Source organism: Diceros bicornis, chromosome 10, assembly GCF_020826845.1.
Source record: "Diceros bicornis minor isolate mBicDic1 chromosome 10, mDicBic1.mat.cur, whole genome shotgun sequence".
Taxonomy (NCBI): domain Eukaryota; kingdom Metazoa; phylum Chordata; class Mammalia; order Perissodactyla; family Rhinocerotidae; genus Diceros; species Diceros bicornis.
In genome coordinates this window covers 6,739,112-6,764,235 of record NC_080749.1, presented here as the reverse complement: position 1 = coordinate 6,764,235, position 25,124 = coordinate 6,739,112, and the positions used below count along the sequence as shown (strand labels likewise).

General features: G+C 40.8%; 1 long non-coding RNA gene across 5 annotated transcripts in view; it reads left to right on the top strand.

Moving 5' to 3' along the window:
• The window catches only part of LOC131410632 (uncharacterized), a 112,561-nt gene extending 96,083 nt beyond the window's left edge, over window positions 1–16,478 (top strand). Inside the window, exons 1-6 of one of the 5 annotated variants that reach the window (XR_009221366.1) lie at window positions 4,781–4,984; window positions 5,934–6,102; window positions 6,420–6,495; window positions 8,346–8,537; window positions 12,601–13,017; window positions 14,522–15,304. This is a non-coding gene — a long non-coding RNA (uncharacterized LOC131410632). Of the gene's footprint in view, window positions 1–4,780; window positions 4,985–5,933; window positions 6,103–6,419; window positions 6,496–8,345; window positions 8,538–12,600; window positions 13,018–14,521; window positions 15,305–15,814 lie in introns of those variants that run through there. The other 4 variants (XR_009221367.1, XR_009221365.1, XR_009221368.1 and 1 more) reach the window with 4 other exon arrangements.
• The last annotated feature ends 8,646 nt before the right edge of the window (window positions 16,479–25,124 follow it).

Below are 25,124 nucleotides of genomic sequence, written 5' to 3'. Positions count from 1 at the left end.
TATGAACTTTAAAATAATTTTGTCCAATTAATAAAAACTAAAAATATAAATTCTAATCAGAGTTGCATTAAATGCATATATTAATTGTGAGATAATTTATATTTATGATAATAATTCTTTCCATCTGATAACATAAATACCACTTGTTTATATCTTGTAAATTTGTTTCCATAAGATTGTATACTTTCTTCCAATAAGTTTTATGTTTATTATATAGGCATATTAAAACATATATGTTACATAGATATCATAATAAGACTTTTATTACATAATAAGTCTAGATATAGGAGGTCAATTCCTCAAACCAATAAAGGATGTCAACAAAATCTCTGCAGGTGGCATCATACCTAGCTGACAGAATAGGCAAGAATATTCCCTCTCATTACTCCTATTTAAAATTGTACTAAAAGTCTTTATCAGTCCAATAGCTTAAGAAAAATGAATTGCATACAGATTGCACAGGAAGATATAAATCTGCCTTTATTCACAGACAGCATGATTACATACATGGAAAATCTCAAGGACTCTACCCCCAAAAAACAAAAACAGAAATAAAAACCTCCTAAAACTGTTAAGTGAGTTTAGGGAGTTTAACTAGTTTACAGGCTATAAGGCCAACTCACAAAATTTTTTAAAAATTAATATTTCTATAGGTAAGAAACAATTGTAAACCAAAATTTAAAGCACAGCATCATTTATAATTGCTCCAAAAGTGCAAGACTTAGTTTTTTTAACACAGATGTCCAATTATTGCAAAACCATTTCTTGAAAACATTATCATTTCTCCATTGAATTCCTTTGCCTCTTTGCTACAAATCAATTGGCCCTATTTTTGTTGGTCTCTTTCTGGACTTTCTCTTCCATTCCATTGAGCTAAGTGTCTATACTTTTAAGAGTACTGTTATTACTGTCTCAATTACCTTAGATTTTTAGTAAATTATAAAATTGGGTAGTATGATTCCTTAAACATTACTCTTCTTTTTCAGAATTATTTCTGCTATTCTAGTTCTCTTGACTTTCCACATAAATTTTAAAATCAGCCTGTCTATATATATAAAAAAGAATCCTTCAAGGATTTTGATAGAAATTGTATTAAATTAATAGATCCATTTGGGGAGGATTTGATAACTTTACTATATTTGTTGCTGAGCAAATCCTCGCCACCTGAGGTGCACAGAAGCTGATACCATGGTACACTCATCTTTGAGAGAAGAGGTGGTTTATTATGCAATCGATTGGTAAGAACACAGAAGGAAAGGCTCTCAACTCTGTTTCCTTGATCCAGGGTATGGGGTAAGATTTAAGGGATCAGGGAGGGGAGCTGGTATGTGGAAGCACTGGCAGAATGAGTTTGATTGGCAGATCAAAATTTTCTCTTCTGCACATTCTCCTGGTTGGCTCACCACCCTTGAAAAATAGTTTTTAACATCCTGTTGTTAAGATGAGGTTGGTTATTGGAGGTTATCAGGAGAAGCACAGTAAACAAGGGTGAAGTTATTATATAGATTTAAGTCATTGCCTTCTCTATTGATAAGGGTTTCCAGAGATTTAGAGTCATCCTCCTCTTCCTGGCACAGAGAGGGAGGCACCTTTACAAATGGAGATTTCTCTTATAAATGTAAATGTCTCTTACAAAAGGGTGAGTTCTCCTCAGTTTTCAGAGCTTCTCCTACATCTGCAGTTTCTTAAAAATAATCAGCCTAAAATAACTCTTATGCCAAAGAGACATATTTTGGGGTGGCAAATTCTGTTCCTGGTCCTGTGGTTACATATCGAGTCTTTCAATTAAGGAACACGCATGTCTCTCCATTTATTTATGTCTTCTCTGATTTCTTTCATCCACATTTTGTGTAAAAGCAATTCAGTTATTTTTTTGATGTGGCTGTACCATTTCAAATTCCCACCAGCAATGCATGAGAGTTGCATATGCTTTGCATCCTCACCAGCACTTGGTATTGCCAGTATTTTTTATTTTAGCCATTCTATTAAGTGTGTAGTTGTCTCTCATCAAGACATTAATATGATAACTTCTTATAAAAGTAAATATACATTTACCATATGACTCAGAAATATCACACTTGATATTTATCCTAGATCAGGAGTTTGCAAACTCCTGTACAGGACTAGATAGTAAATATTTTAGGCTTTGTGGGCCATACTGTGATTGTTGCAACTACTCAACTCTGTCTTTGTAGAGTGAAAGAAGCCACAGACAACACTTTAACAAATGGACATGGCTGTATTCCAACAGAATTTTATTTAAAAACAAAACAAAACAAAACAGGTGGGATTCTGGGTTTGGCCTGAAGGCTATAGTTTCCCAAACCCTGACCTAGAAAAATTAAAACACAAAACCTACACAAAAACTACACTAATATTTACAGAAATTTTCTTCATCACTAAAACCACAGACAAAGCTGTTGATGCAAATAATCCATAAGCAATCTATAAATCAAAATTGAGGTGAGTTTATTATGAGCCAACTCTGAGGACCATATAACCTTGGAGAGTCCTTTCACAAAGGAATGGAGTACTCCAAAGAAGTGGGGTGTACAGAGTGGTCATATACCATCAAAGCACACACATCAAATATGATTGGAATGCCCCTTTTACAATAGTCACGAGATTGCTTTGCTGGCACAGCAATTTGGTGAACACAACAGGTCTGTGGTCACAAGGTGAGCGCAGCAGGTCAGCAATCAACCCTTAGTTTAGGGAGAGATGCTTATCCTTAAGGAAATGCGGATGTGGGGAAGTTACATCCGTATCTTTAAGGGCATTGTTCTTGTCTTTGGGACATAGTAAATATTTAAGCAGATATACAATGCATGCTTAATGGCCACATCAGGCGCTTTTGGAAAACCAAGTTCAGGTTGAATCAGTTTTACACCAAATGGCTCCCTCATATACTCCAATATATCCTATTGCTTGTCATTTATTTATCAAACCAAATGTCTTTTGATTGCTGAATGGATAAACAAAATGTACATCTATACACTCTACCACTACTCAGTAGTAAAAAGGAGTAAATTGTTGCCACATACAACAACTTAGATGAATCTCAAAAGCATTATATTAAGTAAAATAAACCAGTCTCAAAAGGTTACATATGGTATGATTCCATTTATACCATCATGAAACGACAAAACAATAGTGATGTAGAACACATCAGTGAATACCACGAGTTAGGGAAGGTGTGTTATTGTGATTTATAAGAAATAAATTTTTGGTCATTCAGATGACCAAATGTGTTTCTCATATGTATTTGGTTTTTGTCAATGGTTCTTGGCTTACAGCTCCCAAAACACTTGGAATTTCCTGAGTAATAAAGAGCAGTGAGAACATCTTTTGTTATAATATTTGGTTTCTTCTCCTCAGTTCCTGAAAATGCTTCAGAGCCATAAGGTGAAATGGGTGTCTTGTTATTCACAAGTCCCTTTCTGCCACAATTGGGTTTATGTTAATGAGGTGACTCTTGGAAAGCACCTAAGGATAGGGGCTCTTTGCCAGAGGAAGAAACAATGAGTAGAGGGATGGTACTTTCGGTACTGCCCCAATTTTCAGGGAGGTGAGAGGGGCTGGAGGTTGAATCAATCACTAATGGCCAGTGATTTAATTAATTATGCCTATGTAATGAAACCACCATAAAAATTCAGAAAGATGAAGGGCTGGCCTGTGACCTACTGGTTAGGTTTGAGTGCTCCGCTTCGGCGGCCCAGGGTTCACAGGTTCAGATCCCAGCCTCGGATCCCCACCGCTCATCAAGTATGCTGTGGCAGGATACCTACACATAAAAAATAGAAGAATATGGGCACAGATGTTAGCTCAGGGCTAATCTTCCTCACCAAAAAGAAAATAATAAAACATTCAGAAAGATGGGATTCAGAAAGCTTCCAGGTTGGTGAACCAGAGCACTTACACGTGCCACTGTGCCAGGCCCCAAACTCCATGGGAACAGAAGCTCTAAATGTTCAAGACCTCTCCCTATGTACCTCTTCATCTGGCAGTTGATTCTTATTCTTTAACATCCTTTGAAATAAACCAATAATCTAGTTAGTAAAAAAGTTTCCTGAGTTCCGTGAACTGCTCTAGCAAATTAATGAAACCCAAGGAGGGGGTTGTGGGAACCTCTGATTTATAGACAGCCAGTCAGAAACACAGGGGACAAACTGGACTTGTGATTGTCATCTGAAGTTGAGGGCAGAACCTCTCTCCTTTTGAGAGTTGTGGGACTGAGCCCTTAACCTGTGGAATCTGATGCTGTCTCCAGGTAGATAGCGTCAGCATTGAGTTGAATTGTAGGACACCAGCTGGTGTTGGAGAAATGCTTGGATGTGTAGGTAAAAACCATCATACACTGGAATTGCATAAAGAATCACTAGAAGGGGAATAGTGTGACTTTAAAGGTGAGCATGAGGAAGATCTTTGGGGTGATGGATCAGTCTGTATCCTGATGATGGTGCTGGTCACACAGATCTATACATGTGTTAAAATTCGTAGAACTGTAGACCAAAAAATTCAATTTAAAAAAAAAGAACATCATTACTCAATTCAGCCTACATTCAAAGGGAAGGTAACTAGAGTCTCCCTTTCAGTGGAGACAGCAATAGAGAATTTGCAGCCATCTTTAATCTATCGCAGTCGCATAGACTTCTGTGCACATACATAAATGCACGTTTCCTACCTCCTGCCACTCGATTCAAGTTTTCTGTGTGATCTGTGATTCTTTATATTCTTTAATATTTTTTTGAGACCTACTAACTCAGTCTGAGTTAATGGATAAGCCCACTGGATTGGGAATCAGAATTTCCATATTCTAGCTTTTTTTGCCACTGGTTAATGTTACGGAAATTGCTTTATCTCACTGGATGCAAAATTCCTTATGTATAAAATCAGGCTTTTGGAATAGGCATCATGTCCTGAATCTAAGGGCATGCATCTAACTTCATCATCCATCAGTTGAAATAGAAATAAATGGAAAAATGTAAGTATATGTTTGAATAGTTTTCCTAAGTAAATCGCATTATAATTTAAAAGTGTGACGTCTATAAGGACAGAGTGATTTTATTTTGTGCTTACTGATATAAGTATAAAAGGGGGGAAGTTTACTCTCCCTTTAGCATAGGCTTGAATTAGGCACCATAACTTTTAACAGATGCAGACCAATAAGAGTGAATTCAGAGAAGTGGAGCCAAGAAGATTTATGACTCTAGTGACACTTCTTTGATGAAATGTTGAAAATTGTTGAACATGGGTGATGGCTACTATGGGTATTTATTATATTATTCTGTCTATGTTTAACTCTGCTTAAAAATTTTTCACAGAAAAGAAAAACCCTCAAAACACACACATACATCACCTGAGGTACAGTGGCTGAAGGAACTCGCCACATTTAGCCTAGAGTAGTTCAGACTCAGAGTGGCCTTCAAAGTGTTTTAAAACTGGTAATGGGGTCATGTAAAGAGAGAGAAAATTTGGCCAAATAAAAGTTTTAAAATTGAATATTTCAGCTAAATAAAGTTATTCAATTTCTAATACAAACATTCAAAGATAGAATGGTCTGTTGAGGAATAACATAATGAGCTTCTTGTCATCAACTCAATGTCTGGATTTTACACGAAGTTACTGATGTCAAATAATTTTGTCAAAACATATAGTGATGGGGAGGAGGGACAGATGGATAAGAGGCTATTGTATGGTGCAGAGACACCATGCCATGCAAATGTGGACATAAATACCCCTCCCTTGCTTGGGGAGCAGGGGTCAACTCTATACACTATACCTCTTATGGACCTTTTTTTAAACAGGTGATTTTATCCTATTATATTGATGGAGAAACTGAGGCTAGAGTAAGAGGCAAGATCTAGATGTGAAATCAAGTATGGCTGATTGCAAAATTAATATTTTCCTTTCTATGCTCACTGTTCCAAAAGTACAGGGCACATCATGATTTAACGGCAAGAAGGACAAGAATGAGCAATGCGAAAACTGCAGGGACCCACAGCAGGCTCTGCCCAGTGCTTCTACTCACCAGTCAAGAATCTGCTTGAGCATGCAGACGCTGCACTTGAAAGACTTGTTTTCAAAATCCGGCTCTGACATGTAATCTTGGATAATTTGTTTTTATTTTATCTTTCTAAGCTTCAGTTTGAAAACTAAAAACAGGATTTTTATGTAAGAATAATCCATAAAATAGGGAATAACTTTTAGCTCTCATATTGTTCTTATTATTACGAATATATCTGGCCTTGACATAGATGGTCAGTTAGGTACAGGAGCAATGGTGGGTCTAAACAGTCTGTTCCATTCGAGGCTTTAACTATGCATTTTCCTGAAAGCCCTGATCAGGTTAGTCGCTTAATAGTAATTTCTTCTGGTGTAATAAGATTGACTAGATTCTCTTGACGTGTTCTGTGTAGCTAAAGAAGCCTAGAGGGAGGTGGCAGCAACAGTCCTTGCTTTTTCAACAACAAAGAGAAGAGACAATTTTCCGGGGTGATTTTTTATTTACTTTATCTTGTAAGACAGAGGCTGAGGCCTCACTAGCACATAGTGTACTGGTTGGCTCCATGAGAGGGAGAGAGCCCAGTATTCTTTGTCAAATTTGACTGGAGGCTGACGTTATTGAGCTTCTGATTTTCACGTGCCTGGTGGTCAGGTCCCATGGCAGGTGCTGGCGTTTCTTGCTTGGATAATTACTTAAAATACATTTATGGGACTTAACCAAACTGAACACACACGGCAGCCCACAGGCTCATGTCAGCACCCCAGGCTGTGCACAGTCAGAGCAGAGCCCATTAGGAGCTGACAAAGGAAGAAAGGTGAGGTGGGAACTAGGAAAACGTCATTTAGGCATGAAAATCAGGAAGAACCAAGTACTCAAGCCCAGGGCCCCAAATAAATTAGAGTGGGCCTAATGAAAAGCAGGCAGCATAGCTCAAGGAAATTGAATCCTCGGCTCCCTGCCTGCCTCTGTTTATGCGCCCCTCTGATAATTGACCATTTAGGCGCTAATTTGAGTTTTACAGCCGTCATAACTGTCAAGTGCAGGGCAATCCATCATCCCATTTCAGTCTAAGTCAGTCAGGTTCACTTTGGATGCTCTTGATTCAAAGCTGCACAGGCAGAGCCTCCAGTGCTTCCCCGGCCCTCCTGCTCAGCCTCCCCCATCCCGCAGCCTGCCGCTGGCCTAACAAGATCACAGCCTCTCGCTGGAAAGGAAAGGAGCAAAAACTCCAGAGGAGTGAGTCCATTGCCAACAGTATCTCAGGTCGTGTGTGTGTGTGTGTGCGTACACGTGTATGTGCTCAGATGAAATGAAGAGCCTAGATAGATAAAAGGAAGCTGTTTCACTTGAGGTGTGTGACTCTATGCCATATTTCACGTTTTGAGTAATTACTTCAGCACGTCATTTTTTTCACATCTCTGGCACCCATGAACCTCACATGAGGAGGGTTTTTCTTTTCTCAGAGACTTCTCTAGCTCACAAACTATATAAAAGAAATCAGACTCTCTTTAACATCTGTAATGTCCACATGTGGTGCTTTCTTCCTAAAATGCCATTCCCAGTGTCTTTTCTCTGCCCCAGCCTCCCCCACGCCATAGTCCACATATCACCACCTCTGATTAATAGTTACCTGGTACATCCCTCCACCGGCCCTAGTCCACACGTACATGCTGGACAATGCAATCCACAACTTTTCTACAAAAATATGATGATGACCTTTTTTATAGACTCTCTGCTCACAGCTGGCTACTTTGAGCAGCATCTCAATCAGACGTACCCAGAACTGATGCTTCACCACCACTCCCTCCCTTCCACATGCACACTCCCAATCTGTCCATACTCCGTGTCTCCTCTCTCAGAGCTTATGTCAACATTCAACCAAGAGAGAAATCTTACCTCATCCTAACTAGTCCTTATCCCTTTTCCCTCATATCCTTCAAGTCCTGTCCATTCTAACTCCTTAGCCTCAACAGAATTCCTCTACTTTTCCGTAAATCAATCACCAGTTCCCAGATTCAAGGCACTATGACTCTCAAGGTGTACTCTGCCAGGACTTCTTACCTGCAGGCTTGGCCATAGGTACTGTCCATAGGTGCTGTCCAAGAGTTTTTCTAATGCACAGACCTGGCACTGTCATCCCTGGGCTTTGCAAATGTTAGTCCTTTCCATGGTTCTGAGGACAAATCTCAAACGTGGTTTATCTGGCCTGTCATGGTCTTAATCCTGTTTAACTTTTTAGATCCCTCTTTTACTTTATGTCTTCTTAACTCCATGATACATTTACAGAGAAATTATATTGTATTTTCTCTCTCTCTTTTCTTTTTTTTTTATGTTCTAGATCTTTCTGCCTCGAAGACACTTACTTTCCCTTCCTGACTTGCTAACTCCTGCTCATGTGCCAGGTCTTGGTTTGGAGGTCACCCCTTTTGGAAGCCATCCCAGTTCTCTAAGACGTTTTTTATTTTTTTGGATGCCACTCAATTTACCCTAACATGACCACATCTGTCTCCTGCCCCAGCACCCATAACTGGTCAGCGCTTTTGCTTATCTCAATATCTATGTTTCCACTCAGTCATACTCTCTCTAAGGGTGAGGACAGGTCTTTATTATTTACCGTTGCAACCTCAGGGGTTGGTACAGGGGTAATTAGGTGCTTAATTAACGGATGCTGCTGTAATTATTCTTTCTTTATATTCAAAAACTCTGTAAGACATTACATCCATTTTACAGAGTGGAAGTCTGAGGCTAAAGAGAGGAACTTCCCAAGATCAAGTGGTTGTTAAGTGGTGGAGTTGGAATTAGAAATGAGCTATTTCCGAGCCTAAATTACATACTCTTATACTATAATAAACTGCCCTTCTAATCCATAAAGTGATATATAGTAAATAGTCTGTGTGGTAGGCTGAATAATGGTCTCCCGAAAACATCTACATCCTCATCCCCAGAAACTGTGAATGTGACTTGATACGGGAAAGGAAATTTGCAGATGTGAACAATGTGAGGATATGGAGGTATGAAAATTACCCTGCGTGATCTGGGTGAGTGCTAAGTGTAATCACAAGTGTCCTTAGCATAGGGAAGTGGAGGGAGATTTTACCAGAGAAGTAGCAGGAGACATATGAGGTTGAAGTGATGTGGGGAAGGAGTCACGAGCCAAGGAATGTAGGCAGCCTGCAGAGGCTAGAAAAGGCAAGAAGACAGGTGTCCCTTGAGCCTCCAGAAGGAACCAGCCCTGCTGATGCCTAGCCTTCAGCCTAATGAAACTGATTTTGGACTTCTGGCCTCTGGAGCCGTAAGAGAATAAATTGTGTTATTTTAAGTTACCATGTGTTGTGGTAACTTGTTATAGCAGCAATAGGAAACTAGTACAGTATGAAACTAAGAAAAATGCAATATACGTAATATATATTAGATACATATGTGAATAGTTGTGCCCTCATTAAATCCAACCTCTTGAGTGGCCATCTGCTCACTTGTTTAAGACAGATTCAGCTGTAATCATTAATTGGTTTGAAGGCCACACAATTCACTGAAAATCCTGAATCAAAACATTTACTTAAAAGAAATTAATTTTTAAAAAGAAAGTTATTTTATGACTTTCTTCTTATTGTTCCTAAATAATCAATTCTAATGGGAAGGGGAAATAGAGTTGGCCCATGTCTTCCAACAAATCATGTAAATAAGATGATAGAATTAGTCCTTTTTATCTCAATAATCGCTTAAACACAATTTGTTGCTTTAAAATTGCCGTTGACCTTCACACTTAATTAGGTTTCATATTATAGCATACAAAGGGCACTTAGTGAACTTCAATTAACGAGCTGTGTGCTGGATGTCACTTAACCACACATGCCTGACTGGCCTCATGTTTAATAGGGATAGAAATATTTCACATCGCAAAAGCCTAGAGCCAGGACCAGTTGTCTGCCATCTTCTTCTAGCTGTGGGCACTCATTTTTGGTCAACCTCCTGCATTTCCTACATTGTCTTCCTTATGTGGCTAGAAAACCAGTGGCATGCTCACCGTTCTTCAGAAACTCTTCTCACGCTTTTTCCCCTCCTAGTTACCTCATTGGTCAATGTCTTAGTTCAGAGTCACTTCCCCTCTCATGTGGATTAGTGTCAAGAATGTTCTCCCTGATGCCCAATAGCTCCCTCTGCCTTTAGAGTAAATGTCAGAGTGCTTTCAGTTACCTACAAAGCCCTGTACAATGCGCTATGCAATGTGTTCCCTCTCACACATTTGCGGTCACGCATGTGGTCTCCTCTCTGGAGTCTACGGGGCGTGCTCCTGCCTCAGGATGTGTGCATTCACTGTTTCTCTTCCTGCACGTTCCTCCCACAGATGTCCACATGGCTCACTGTCTCACTCCTCCAGGTCCTTCCATAAACATCACCCTCTCAGTCAGGCCTCACCTGGCAACCGAAGCTAAAATCACAACTCCCTCAAACACTTCCGATCTGCCTGCCTGGCTTTACTTTTCTCCTTAGCACTTATCACCACCCGATATACTATGCAGTACTTGTTTATCTGGTTTACGTGTCTGCCCTCTCACCAGAAGCTGAGCTCTCCGAAGGCAGGGATTTGTGGCTGCTTTGTTTAATGCTGTGCTCCCAGTTCCTGGAGCAGGGCCTGGCACATAATAGGAATGTAAAAATTTGGTTAAATAAATAATTTTGTAACCATCTCTCCTTAGTCCAATCATCATATAGTGCATTTTATCTTTCAAAAAAATTCAAACATATCATCAGTTCCACATTTGAATTCATTAGTGGTTCTTTGTTAGGAACAAGGTAACATCCATATTTTTCACATGGATATATAAGTTATTCTGCAACCAGACCCCAAGTCCACCTTCTCACCATCCGTCCCTATCACACACACCAGAGTCCACTACACACCTGCTACACTTGTCCCCATTTGCTCTGGCTGCCCCAGATCCAGTACCTGATATGCTCCTGCCCAGTGCCTTTGCCTAACAAACTCTTCCCTCATCATACGAATCAAAATTTGAACACTGACTCCTTTGCAAAAATGCTCAAACTCCAGAATATTAACTGCAGTTCTCTTTATTATTATCTCTGCAAGAACACTCTCAGATTGCAAGGTAATGTATCCGCTTGTGCCTGACTCTCTCAATAGGCAAAGTTCTACTTTAAAGATCAGATTAGAACTTATGCAGTTTGTCAGAAAAATGCCTGGCATATGTTCAATAAAGAATAATTGATTGAATTGCATGAAAGAAGTTAGGAAAGAATTACCTGGATCCTGGGGATTCAGAGCAGTTTCCCCACCTCCCACTCCACCAAACTTTTCCACGTGCTGGCATACCTAGAAACTTTATGTGTACTGTCCCAAGAATAAGTGGAGGAGGCTATTTCTGGAGGAGGAGACTGGCCTGGGGATTTTAGTCACCCCAATGCCCGGAACACTAATGGAATCAATGTCTTCGTCCATCTGGAACTCACTTGAGGCACAACAGATGAAACACTCTGGATCAAGGGACTGAAACTCCAGTGGGAGCTAATTTCTGTGCCCTCTGTGCCTCACTTTTGTTTAGTGAGGATGGAAATCTTTCCTCTGTCGGATTTCAAGTCTCACAGTTAATAACAATAACAGGACTTTCCTCGCTCTGCTCATTCAGCCCTGGGCTCTGTGACTCAATTCTCTTGAATGATCCCCCTTCCCAGGGAATTATATAGGTAGACTTTAATGTCTGTGTAAATGTACTTTTATACATTATGTACATTCAAATAATTTATAAAATATATTTGCAATTATGATATCCAGACTTAAACAAACAACACAGTTAATAGTGCTGTTTATTGTTAAAAGCAGAGATTTATAGAAATATTGTGGAGATAGGACAGAAATTATTTTGGTTCATAACATGTTTGTAAAGAATCAATCATAAAACCGTATACAAGGGAAGACAGAAGTATATCATTATTAAAGAATGAGCCAGAAGTAAATAAAGGGTAAAAACACAAAAAGATAAATAATTACTCAACTCTTAAGAGATCTGGTTTAGATCAATTTCAAATGTTACATTTTTTTTGTGATTAAAAGTAACCCCGTTTTCAGGCAGAATGCAACCTGGTTTCTGTGTGAATCCTGCATGTGAGTTGGTGAGTTGTGGTTGCATTTGACCCTGAATTTCATTTTTATTTGCGTTTAATGCCAAGCAAATGATGCTGTTTATGTTGCATCATTCCTTTGCTTCCAAATGAGATCTGTGACATTTACCAGAATCTTGAATACCTAGACTACTATGTACTTCACTACTACATTTATAAACAACATTGAGTCTCCCTCCTAAAAATATGGCTTCTTTCTCCTAATTTCCGTATTCCTTATTAGTCTAACTATATTAATGAAAAGGAAACCCCTCAAAACTCTAATTACATTCACACATAATACTTCGCTCTATAGCATCTAAAGAGGTCTCATATTTTTCTTTAAGATCCTGAACCTAAATTTATAAAGGACCAATTTTTCCCCTGGAGTAAGGATTTTAGTTTTTTAATAGTATTACCTAAATTTCAACCAAAACATGGGGAGATCTAACATATTTTTAAATTTTTCTAATCAGAATTGCTCTGGTCGATGCAGATGACTACACCTGGAGCTGGTCTTGCTCAGGCTGCTCTTTGCCTATCCTGAGGCCCCTTGCTGAACCTGAGGGCTCCACGAAGCATGGTTTGAAAACCAAAGTGCTAGACCCTGCTCCGCAATGGAAAACCTACAGATATAGAAGGCGAGTGGAGACCTTATGTAGCCTTCACAAAATTGCCAGACCTGGAGTGACACAGTGGGTCCCAGGGGTCAAAAAGCGGAAAGGACCAACGAGGAGCCCTCAGCCTTGGGCAGGAGCGTATATGTGGTCCAGAGCAAGGAAAGAGCCGAAGGAGACTGACCCCAATTCCAGGGGCACATGGAAATGGTGTGAAGATGACCAAGAGGGGTGAGAACCAGGAGAATGCAAAGGGTCCTAACGCAGGAGCCATAGGTGAGCACAAAAGTGCAGCTGAACAGATGAGAGCAACATCGGGCTAGCAGGAAGCTTACCTGAGTTTATGAGGGGGGAGATGTTGTATCATGGAGGGAGGACAGGATAAACATGTACACAGTTTTCTGCTTTCTTTACATCCTCAGGCTTCTGAAGCTCAGACATTGCTTTGCTCCCATCGACTGTTGCATTGGCGTGCGAAGTTATAGTACAGTGGAGGTACATCTTAAAACTGCTTTAAATTTTAACGTACAAAAATGCTTTGTAGTCAAAGTTAAAGTGAAAAATTTTAATGAATGTGCCATATTTGAGACTGACATACTTTATCTTAGTAAGCTCAACCAGACTGATTTATTCCAAGTGTTGGACAGACTCCTGTTTCTTCAATTATACATCAGAACAAATAGTTGCCTTGCTCCAGTACACACGCTCATAGTTTTCTCCATCATCTAAATTGTTACTTTTATATCAATTTTTTTGAGGTAGAAACCTTGTAACTTAACTCTCAAAAACTACATACTAAAATATGTAGAATTGTACTCTAAAACTATAATTGAAATCATTTCTCAAAATTCAAAACTATCTAATTTAGGATGGCCCATTTTGGGGATCACCTGTCTCTCTACTATTGTCATTTACTTATATTAATCTGTGTCCGGCTTAGGATATCATTAAGGAAGTGTTTCCTAAACAGCACAATTCCAAACTAGAACCATGAGCCCTAAAGCAAGCAGATCATGAGAGATGTTCAAAGATTGAGAGAAGCTATCTCAATCGAGGAATCAAGAGTGGCATCCAGTGAGAAAGGAATGAAGTTATCAAGGGTAAGAACCAGGACAGAAGTGAGTAATCTGGGACCACGAGACCCTAGAAGCACGTATCTGTGAGAAGTGAGGTGTGAAAGGGTCCAAATTCAGGCCAAGTGAGGGCAGGTGATCTAAGTAGGCCAAAGACTGACATGCAAGATGCCAAGTAGCCCAAAACAGGTTGAGCTCAAATGGCTGAGGGTATTCCCGGGGCCAGAGATTGCTGTTGACGATCTAACATGTGTGATCACAGGATGTAGAGGACCCACAGTGAGCCAGAGCTCAGGTAAGTCAGACCCAGTGTTCCTAGCCTAAAACCCTGGTGGGAATATGTTGTTGACATAGAGTATGCCTGGACATAAAAGCAATGTGGGGCAGGCCCCGTGGCTTAGTGGTTAAGTGCACGCGCTCCGCTGCTGGCGGCCCGGGTTCGGATCCCGGGCGCGCACTGACACACTGCTTCTCCGGCCATGCTGAGGCCGCGTCCCACATACCGCAACTAAAAGGATGTGCAGCTATGACATACAACTATCTACTGCGGCTTTGCGGGGAAAATAAATAAATAAATAAAATCTTAAAAAAAAAAAAAAAGCAATGTGTCTAACATGAAAATGTCTTCATACAGCAGTGATGGGTCAAGGCAGAGAACTGAAAGTTCTGTCTGATACAAGGACTGAGTCTTAATCTTGTGTTAACAGCACTGGTGCTGAGTGGAAGTCCAATGAATGAGAATTGAAAGCCAGCAAATGTTCAGCTCATCTTCAGAAGAGCTTGACTACAGAGAAGTCCACATTCTCAGGAGACAGTAGCTTTGGATGACAATGTGACTCCCCAGAAGTGTGTGTGTGTGTCAGTGTTACAAAGTAAGTTGACACGTTGAAGCTGCACACACTTGGTGTCCATAGACTTACTATGAGACTTTCAGGAGAAGGTGATTTGGAAGAAGTAACAGAAGTGACGTAATTCAAGTACGAAGAATCGTACTGAGCTTCATCTGAAGTCACCTATGCCAGCGTTCTGCACCTCACTTGATCCTGCTATTGCAGAAAGTCCAGGTCCTCCACAGCCCCAACTCCCCCAAGACTCCCAGGTTATTTCAGAGAGTCTCTAAGAGTTTCATGTTTTCCTATGTCCCCTCAGCTGCCACATGGCACTGACACTTTTCATTCCCTCCTGTTAAACAGTCACTTTCATTGATGTAGCCCGTGAAGGCCTGCAGCTACTTCCATCTGAAGGGCATGATTATAGACTGTGCTGCTACTGCACTGAGGCCACTCAGCTGAGAGTCAGCACACCCTGCTGCTGCCTCGCGCCACACCACGTGCAAACACACATGCACACAGACACACACAGACACACACAATCACATGCCTTTGGTCTACCTTCTGTCACAGTCCCTTTCCGAGAATTCTGCCATGTATTCATTTCCGGTCTACACTTTATTTTTTGCATAAAATTTACCTTATTATTCTTTTTTTGTGTGTGTGAGGAAGATCAGCCCTGAGCTAACATCCAAGCCAATCCTCCTCTTCTTTTTTGCTGAGGAAGATTGGCCCTGAGCTAATATCTGTGCCAGTTTTCCTCCACCTTACGTGGGATGCCGCCACAGCATGGCCTGACAAGCGGTGCCTCGGTGCGCGCCCAGGATCAGAACCTGGTCCGCCAGCAGCAGAGCATGCGCACTTAACTGCTACGCCATGGGGCCGGCCCCTACCTTATTATTCTTAACCCTCCTCCTCCCATGATTATGGACAGGACTCTTTTGGAGTGGGAAGGGGGTGTGGATAAGAAGACCAGTCACTGTGACGGTTACCAATGCTCTAAAACCCTCCACATCCCTTGTACCGTGTACTGTTGGCAGTGTAGGTCCAACTTCTGGTTTTCCTTTTCTAGACACTTTCCTATTTGCCTAATTCCCCCAGGCCACCAACTACATATTATAAGGCAATTGCGTTGTGCCCAGCAGTCATATTTATATCACTATTTCTCAGAGCCAGGTGTGAAACCTCATTTGAATTGAGCCAGTCAGAACCCGTCCCTGGGAATTTGGAATCCAGACCAAGAGGATCCAGGCTAACCCTGAGCTTCTCTCTCACATGAAGGAGACGTGAAAACCCTGGACATAGAGCATGACACTCTGCTGCCTGGGGCTTGAGCAGCAGAGAAGGCTGGTGTGCAAAAAAAGAGGAGTGTGCAACATTTACAGATGGAAACATCAAAGATGGATGGAAGGAGATCCTGGAGACCTGTGAGCTCTGGTCATTGTTTTATGAATCTGCTACATTCTCACATCTGGGTTCCAGGAGATACCCATAACTTAGAGGAAAATGTTCTACAAAATTAGATGAATATGCTTAAGGTACAACCAAATCATTCAAATTCAGAAAAATCAGGACGTGAAAAATTTCTCCCCAAATTAAATACATACCTCCATATTTAGTAAATAAACATAAATCTATCATATATCTATATCTATACCTATATCCATATGTCAGTGAAGAGTTTTTAAGTCCTAGAAGCTAAATATAGGTAAGCTAAATGTCTAAATATTCTGTCCTTTATGCTGACATTATCTTGTTCCTATTTGTCTAGTTTGCAATACCATTTTTCTTTTTAATTTTCTTTAACTGAAAAATAAAGATCTGTAAATTGCCATTGGTTCCAAATTTTTTTGTCTTTTAACTGTAGTAATGAGAGAAAACTTAAGTTCTAAGAACTTACTAATATACTTTGAGGTTGAGGGACTGGCCAAATGGCACATCCTAGTCATCTGGTCATTCTTTACTTAACAAGCAACCATCCTTTGAGTTCCTAGCCTTTTGGATCTGCTAATCAGCTGTGGTCACTTGCTTCTCATCCAAAGCTGAAAAAAGGCAGATTTTTCTTCTTCTCAACGAACAATGGAGCACCTCCTAGTATGAAGCCAGACAGTGCATGGCAACATGGAGTGTTTGGAGTCTGAGCACAGGATTGCAATCTTGACTGGCAGAAAGCATCCGAGGTTTTGAGCCTCATCTCACATACCTTGATTACACAGTGCTGAACTGGAATGTTCTAGTCCAGCTACCTTTTCCCTCAGCCATTTAAGAGAAGTAACTTATTTCTCCGATCTTTACATTCTTCATCTGCAAGAGCAACAGTGCTTTCATTTTCTATATTTTCTCCAGGAAGTACTTCTGAAAATCAAAAAGGATGCTAGAGATGTGGAAGAAATCGTACCATTGTACTTAGTAACTAATCAGTTGAATTTGTTCAGAGAATCAGATTTCTCAAAACCTCTGCAAATGTTAAATCACTCGCCAGATTTTCATATAAGCAAGGATCCTAAACCAAATCCCACTGTTTTTAAGCAAACCTGATGAAGCTAAGGTAGGCAAGAGGGAGAGGAGAAAGGTGAAGAAGAGAATTTGGATACACACAGCTCTCTATGGCTTCACTTATTGCTGATTGAACAGAAAGTGTTGGAGACCTATAGGATGGAAAAGAGGGAGTCATCAGCTCCCCATTTCGTTCAAGAAAAAGGAGGACAGCCTAGACTAAGAGGTTAGAAGCTTAAAAATGTAAATAGCTAGGAAGTAGAAGTTTTTGAAAGATAGCCTTTAGTCAGAAAAATATGAAATGACTATGATTGGTTGAATGTTTTTATCCAAACAAGGAAAGTTGCTAGAAATTCTCTTGGAGGTTAGAAAGACTAGAGTATGCAATGGAGAATATATGTTCAGTTTTCACCATGATTAAGACTAAGAGCAAAATGAATGAGGAGGTTGTGTTCTGCTTTATTTATGCTTTTGTTATTTATTTCACGACTCTGAGAGACAGCAAGTGGCTGGATACATACAAAGCTAATTTAAAAGTTGTATTTTGGTTAAAGAGTTTATCTAACTAAGAATACACAGGCTCCTTTATCCTTCAAATGTATAGAAGACAAAATCAGCCCTTCTACCGCTAACACCATTTAGTAGCAACTAAGAGTAACCACTCTTACCTAGCAGTATACCTACCTGTACGTACATGCTCGATTCTAAGATATTTCAGAAATGTGAAATAAAGTACTAGTGAACAAGCGTATTCAATGAGCACTTTGGAAATTAAGAAAGAAATAGATCCATAGAGATATAATGGTTAACTGTACAATGCTCTATAAAAATAATAATATTAATAACATTCAATGACATCTGTGGGTCACCTATTTGGTATCAACTTGTTACGGTTTTCATGTGTCATCATATTCAATGTCCTCTAAAAACTTATGAGCTAGATAGATAACTGTTTTCCTTTCTGAGATAGAGGAATTGAGATGTTGAGAATTTAGCCCTAGCCAACACTACCAAGAAGTCACATGGCAGAGCTGCATTTCATACTCGGGTCTCTCTGACACCACAGTACACGTAGTTTCACTCACTGGCTGGTATGGGCCGAGCACACAGGAATCTCTGTACATCGAGCAGGGACTGTACATCATACGTACACATTGTACGTCAGACCTAGACCCAGTTCTATTTAAGCCTCACTTTGGATATAATGACTTTCCACTATGAGGCCAGATGTTTGCCACCAACTGTTGCTATCTGTGACTTTCTTCTGACTCTAGAAATCCTCTACCTGACGCTAAGTGACCATCAGCAAATGAGTGGCAAGTTTGGCGAGAGGATGGCTAAAATTTCTTTCAATGGTTTTGTTTGGTAAAACTACCATTCTGGTCCTTTATACATGCCATGATACACTAAAGTTCACAGAAAATAGGGAGATACACTCAATGGAAAATTTTAGGACACATCAATTTATTTCAAGAGAGTAAACTGAAGCATGACTTGTGATAAATATGAAGAAAGAAAATCCCATATATGGAAGCTCTTTCAAATTGTGGGATACACAAAGACCAAGTGAAGGTGTGAGCCGCCAATTTGACCTGGCCAGCGTGTGTAAAGAATTAGTTAGCAATAGAAGTTGGCATTTTTGAAAACCATCAGGGAGGAAATATCTGGCCGGTAGAAAGCACGGAGCTCCCAGGAGTCAGCAGTTATGATTTTACATTCATTCATTCATTCATTTTTTCAAATATTTATGGCCAGATATTAGGTTTGTATTTAAGAGAGAACAATACATAAAGCAAACATTTGGCTTAAAAGCTTCAGTGTATAGTAAAAGTGACAGATACATATATAAGCAATAACAGTGCTGCCTCAGAAGCATTATTATGGAGGTAAGTCCAAGTACCAGGGCATCTAAATTAGGGGGTGGCAATATTGAAGGAGACTGATTCTGTACTCCTCATGAATTACTCTATCACACCTCTGTGGAAATCAAACCATCACATATAAGGCTTTAAAGTTATTTTTTTTAATCCTGAGTTTTATTGCAAATATTAACGTGCTGCTTTGCCTTCCTGCGGGGTTGAATAAGAATGATGGCAAATGATGAGAAAATCACTAATGTTCCCCAGATGGCAGGGGTTTTCTTGTACACTCGCTATTGTAGTCCATACGCCACATTTATCTGTGCCTTTTTTCTAGTAACTATTAGGACAATTTACTAGGGGAAGAGTGAGCCATAAACTGAGCATTTCTTAAACCACAGCCCCACGCTGAGACTCTGTGGGAATGCTGTGTCTACATTCATAACAGATTTCAGAACCAAGATGCTTAGGAGATATACACTTGCTGTGCACCCACAGCTGGCTGCACATTTGTCCTGGCAGGGAAAGGAGGAGGTGGGACTAGGAAGCTTCAGTGCAGGAGCTTCACTAGAGGTGCATGGCATAGCGCTTAAGAGTATGGGCTCGTGAGCAAGTCACCTGACTTAAAAAGGGGTGCTGCCACTTCCTACTTATGTGAGCACGAGCAATTCACTTAACTTTGTCCTCAGTTACCCCATGATGAATAATGATAATAATAATAACCATATACCAAGATATATGTGTGAATTAATTCAAGTAAAGCCTTTAGAACAGTGCCTGGTACACAATAAGCTGTGCATAAGAATTTGCTATTTTTACTGCTACTACTACCATTATCATCATTATTACTAATACAGAATCAAGTAAAGAAGTAAATATATATTTATATTTGTATTTTCATATGTATATGTGTGTTTAAGCCAGGTCCTCCTACTACCTTTTTTCTGAAACTATTCCCTCCTCTATGTACGCACAAGTGCATTCTTCTCTTTTAGCTATTGGGACGTATATCTTCATTTTAAAAGACAACTGCTGGAAACAATGCTAGAAAAGGAAAAACAGAGGGGCTGTAATTCTCTAACTGGATGAGATGTGGTTGAGTCAGGACCTTTCATTACAAGCACTAGAGATTGGCAGAAAAGAGACTCAGCATTGAGTCCTCAAGTATGGATTCTGCCACCAATCAATCCCTCACCCATGGGGAGCGCCCCATCCAATTGTCCTGTAGTTGCCTTTTGACTAAGGTGAGAGAAATAGAACTAGTTGACCATTTCCTTTGAGCCATGGTATAGGATAACAAACCACCAAATTATAGACCTCAATATCGATCACAGTTTCCGGCTTGTGGGAGACGCTTAGAAATTTATTATGGCTGAATGAATGACTGTATGTCTCCATAACCCAAGTTTTCCTCAGTCTGAAGCTTGGTAAGGATAATTCTGTCCCCGGTAAGGACAGAAACCAAGCCTAGTGTGCCCATCCCAGGCCCATCTTGTCAAGAGGAACCTCTGGCTCAGGAACATGGCTTGCTTTTGGACCAGAAAGCAGATAGCAAGCTGGATATTACTGTAGTGCTGAATGTGGCAGAATTTCAGAGTCTCATGTCACCAGATATCTCCAATATTTAGCCTGTCCACTATATTCAGAGCCCATGCCTTTAAAACAGCTTTCTAACAGTCTGACCACCAACCTTGTAGGGTTGGGTAACAGAGTCCAAACTCCTACAGTTTCTGAGATATAATGATACATTGTTAATGAATAAATCCATATTCTGTTTCATGTATGACACTCTTGTGAGTTGGGTCAGCTCTTGTGAGTTAGGCTGGCATGAATCAACCTCCTTACATCTAGTTTCCTCTGGGACACTAAAGAAATAAATAAAATAAAAAATAAAAATTTAACTTACAGGGGCCGGCCCGGTGGCGCAGGCGGTTAACTGCGCGCGCTCCGCTGCGGCGGCCCGGGGTTCGCTGGTTCGGATCCCAGGCGCGCACCGAAGTACTGCTTGGTAAGCCATGCTGTGGCGGCGTCCCATATAAAGTGGAGGAGGATGGGCACCGATGTTAGCCCAGGGCCGTCTTCCTCAGCAGAAAAAGAGGAGGATTGGCGGATGTTAGCTCAGGGCTGATCTCCTCACAAAAAAAAAAAAAAAAAAAAAAAAATTTAACTTACAAACTTGTGAGGCTTAGAGCCAGACTCTCAATCTTAGGGATTATATGGCGACGTCTCTTGTCAATCATTTTGTTGCCCTTCCCCCTGGCAGCACCTGGCCTTGCTTTCAAAACACACACTAATCTCTCAAGCCTATGCTCATCTCCATTGTTGCAGGCTTTGTGCAACCATTGTTTTTTTTTTTTTTTTGAGGAAGATTGGCCCTGAGCTAACATTTGTTGCCAATCTTCCTCTTTTTTCTTTTTCTTCCCAAAGCCCCAGTACATAGTTGTATATCCTAGTTGTAGGTCCTTCTAGTTCCTCTATGTGGGATGCTGCCTCAGCATGGCTTGATGAGCAGTGAGTAGGTCCACGGCCGGCATCGGAACAGGCGAACCCCAGGCCACTGAAGCAGAGCGTGCAAACTTAACAGCTCTTCCATTGGGCTGGCCCCTGTGCAGCCATTTTTTAAGGGTCTCAAATAGCAGGGATATAACCTCCACTTGGCTCTGAGATCTTCTCTTTCCCAGTAGGTAATGGATACCTTAATGACATTTTGGACAGATTCTATAACTTGTTGGTGACCCATTGGCTTTTGGAAAATTCTCATTTCAATAGTTAGACTCAGGCTTTCTCTGTTCAAAGTTTTGTTCTAAAACATAATTCAAGTTTTCTTATCTCTTCACCCCTTTCCCCGCTCCAGCTCAGGCTCAGCTGTTCTGCAGTCTAGTCTCTTGGATTAGGTGGGGGAAGGGTGGATGTTCGGCTCTTTACCCCCTTCTCCTCCTCCTTCCTTAGGTGTTAGCTCCTCTCATGTATGGGGCAGGGAGAAGTAGAGCGGGAAATGGTGCATGTCTGCCTATAGGAGTGAGAGAGAGTTCTCTCCTTGTTGCCTGACATAAGTTAATCTGCTGAAATTAGATGGCAGGCAACCAAACTGGCCACCTCGAAGGGATGAGACAAAAGTTCTTCAGAGGGTTCTGGTGGGACAACATCTGTTTCAACAACACTGTTCTCTAAGGCATGAGTTCTAGTCCTGGACTCACCTCTTCCACCACTTCCTAAGTGCCCACCGTGGTGTTCCATTGCGGACCTTCTTTTGGCTGCCCCTCCTTAAGCTGGAAACTAACTCTCCTGATTGGGGTATATGCTTGCCGAGCTTCTGCAACCTGGGAAGCTCAGTAGGCAAAGAAAAGGGCAAGACTATGTTCTACACCACTGCTACTCTCCACCTTAGCCCTGCTGTCTCTTAGCAATTCCATCTGCTTGCCAGATAGTGCAGATGAGCAAGTCCATAACTATACAGATGTCTATCCAAAATGTTATCAGTCTCATAATTACTTTATGTATAATCTTGTTCATTCCTTTCTTTGGCTTTGGGGAGGGAAAGATGCCTTTTCTCAGCCAAGAATGCATTGGTGCTTCTGTTTCCTGTTCCACAGGAGCTGTCCCTAACTGTGTATATCTTTATAAACTCAGAATTTGGTGTACTTAGTGCCTTTTATCCTCAGATTTAGTTCTTAGCTGCAGTTCTGAGACAAAAAAATCTCTCCTGAAATCCTGTTACCATTTTTGAGACTTTCAACTCTCTCATGGAGCCTTGTCTTTCTTACCATTTCTAACAACCAAATCTTTGGAAGTGTGTGACCCTAGATGTGCCCTGGCCACATATGGCACCGTTATGGTGTTATATGGGCTATATGGAAAATAGTTTATGAAGCACTAGAACTTATTCTTGTTATTGGCAAAAACAAGTCAACATACCCTTTTACTCATTTATTTACTCCACAAATATTTATTGAAAGCCTGCCATGTACCAGGAACTAGTGCTTAAAAGATGCAAGAAGTTACTACCACCTAGTTTGAAAGACAGATAACTCAGGTGTCAAGAGGCCACAAAGTGGGGGGGGATGTACAACTCCTGAGGGAAGGGACAGGCAGAAAGATTCCTTCCCAGAAGATGCACACATCATGCTTAATATTAAAAGAAAGAGAGAGAGGACTTTAAAGAAAAAATCTTAGGTGAAGCCAACATTTTGGAGATTTGAAAAGAAACTGAAACCGATGGAAAGAAAGAAAACAGAAACGGTGGCTATCCAAATAAGACAGCACAGTGCTGCAAAAGTCAGTGAAGAAGAAAGTTCCAAGAACCAGAATGGGAGTTAATAAAATCAAGTGACATAGAAAAGTCAAGGAGACTGAGAAATGAAGAGGAAACAGAGCCTTTAGGAGGCTACAGCTGACCTTTGAGAGAGCAGTTTCATAGTAAAGGAAAAAAGAAGTCAGATTGCAGTAGATTAAAGAGTAGAGTGGCCAGAGAGAAAACAAAACACTCGTTTAAGTTCCTTTGAAGAGTTTGGCAGGACAAGAAGGGAAGGGGTAGCACTAGTGAGGACCTTTTTTATTACTTTCAACAATGAGGAAACCTAACATGTTTGAAAGCAGAGACGACGGAGCAAGTGGAGATGAAGAAATGAAAGCTGGAATTGAAAGAATGAGGTTCTAGAAGGGGCAGGAAGGTGCGAGTGTGAGTCATGTTAAGAGGCAGTGCTTCAAACTACCAAGAAGAAAATAAAATCATCTGTTTTTCTGTTCAATAGAGGTAATCCTTGCATTGAAAATTAGAATTCATTGACATAATTATCTTCTCTAAACATAAAGTAAAATACACCCTCAGTGCTACCATGCCACTTAAGATTTTGACTCCCAAGAGGGGAATTCTTCCTTGTTTTTATTCCTTTAAAATAATGTTCATTTAAAGTGTGAGTAAATTTATAATGGGCAACAGGCTTCTAGAAAAGAGCCTGGCTGAAGCAGCCAGAGTCCAAAGTCAGAGACAGAGAGGCAACAGAGACGCCCCTTCATGTCCAAGTTTACCAGGATGCTGTGCTGTTTTCTCTGGCTCAGAAGTTTCCAGTTTCTGTGTGGGTGAAGAGAGGTAAGTGTTCACCAGGCAGCCAGTGAAAGACGGGGGTATCCCATGACGACATTTTCTCTTTTCAAACAGCTATGATCGAGCTTTCAGAAGGTTTCACTTCACAGAGCTTGGTAAAAGCAAACAAGACTGAAAAATAGGTCCAAGGTAGACTCTCCTGCATAAACATTTGTGAGAAGGAAACAAACAAGAATAGAGTGTTTTTACCAATAATAACAGATCAGAAGTATCTTTTTACTCTCTCCTCTACCCCATGATGTATTCTGCTGTTTTGAGGGCAAAAAGCATGAGATAAGACAAATGTGTAATTACTTCTTGACCCACTCTTCCTGGTTTACCATTTTCATGAGATGCCACAATTCATTATTTGCACTGATATATACAGAGGGATGGGGACGCTTAGTTGATATTCATTTATTCAGCAGTATGTAATCTATATTTAATGGAGTACCAGACTGTGGCATAATAAACCGTTTAGAAAGATAGCTGCTGCGTACACAGGGGTTATTGCTTGCATAACCTGTACTTATTTTTCATTACAAAACTAAAAGAGCAAAGCATAATTCATACAAGCAAATGAAGTTAACATTTAATGGCTTGAAAAACGATAGTATGAGCTTGTACTATGGCAGGCACTGAGTGGCTGTAAAATAAAGGAAAAAAGTCCCCCCAAAACTGCTAAATAAAAAGCCCTTTTTTAGCGCACTGTGCAACATGGATGCCAGAGCAAACAATGCGATTCCGCTTCGTCAGGCACTAGGTAGCCCCTTTGTTAGCCTGACTTGTGGCTGCGGAGCTGTTCGCCCCTCAGACGCAGCCTCGACACAAGAGCACGCCGTGTGCTCGGGAGTCTGAAAGGGTCTTCCTGCTGGCTGAGACCCTCACACCTTCAGCCTGCCCACCTTTGCTGAATACGCACCGGTGCCCTGCGAGCCTAGGGAGGCGGGTGTGGAAACTCACGTCCCCGGGAGTCAGTGAGGTAAAGCCCGCTGGCCTCGCAGTGCTGAGCGTCAGAGGCCGGCATCGCGGGTCTCGAATG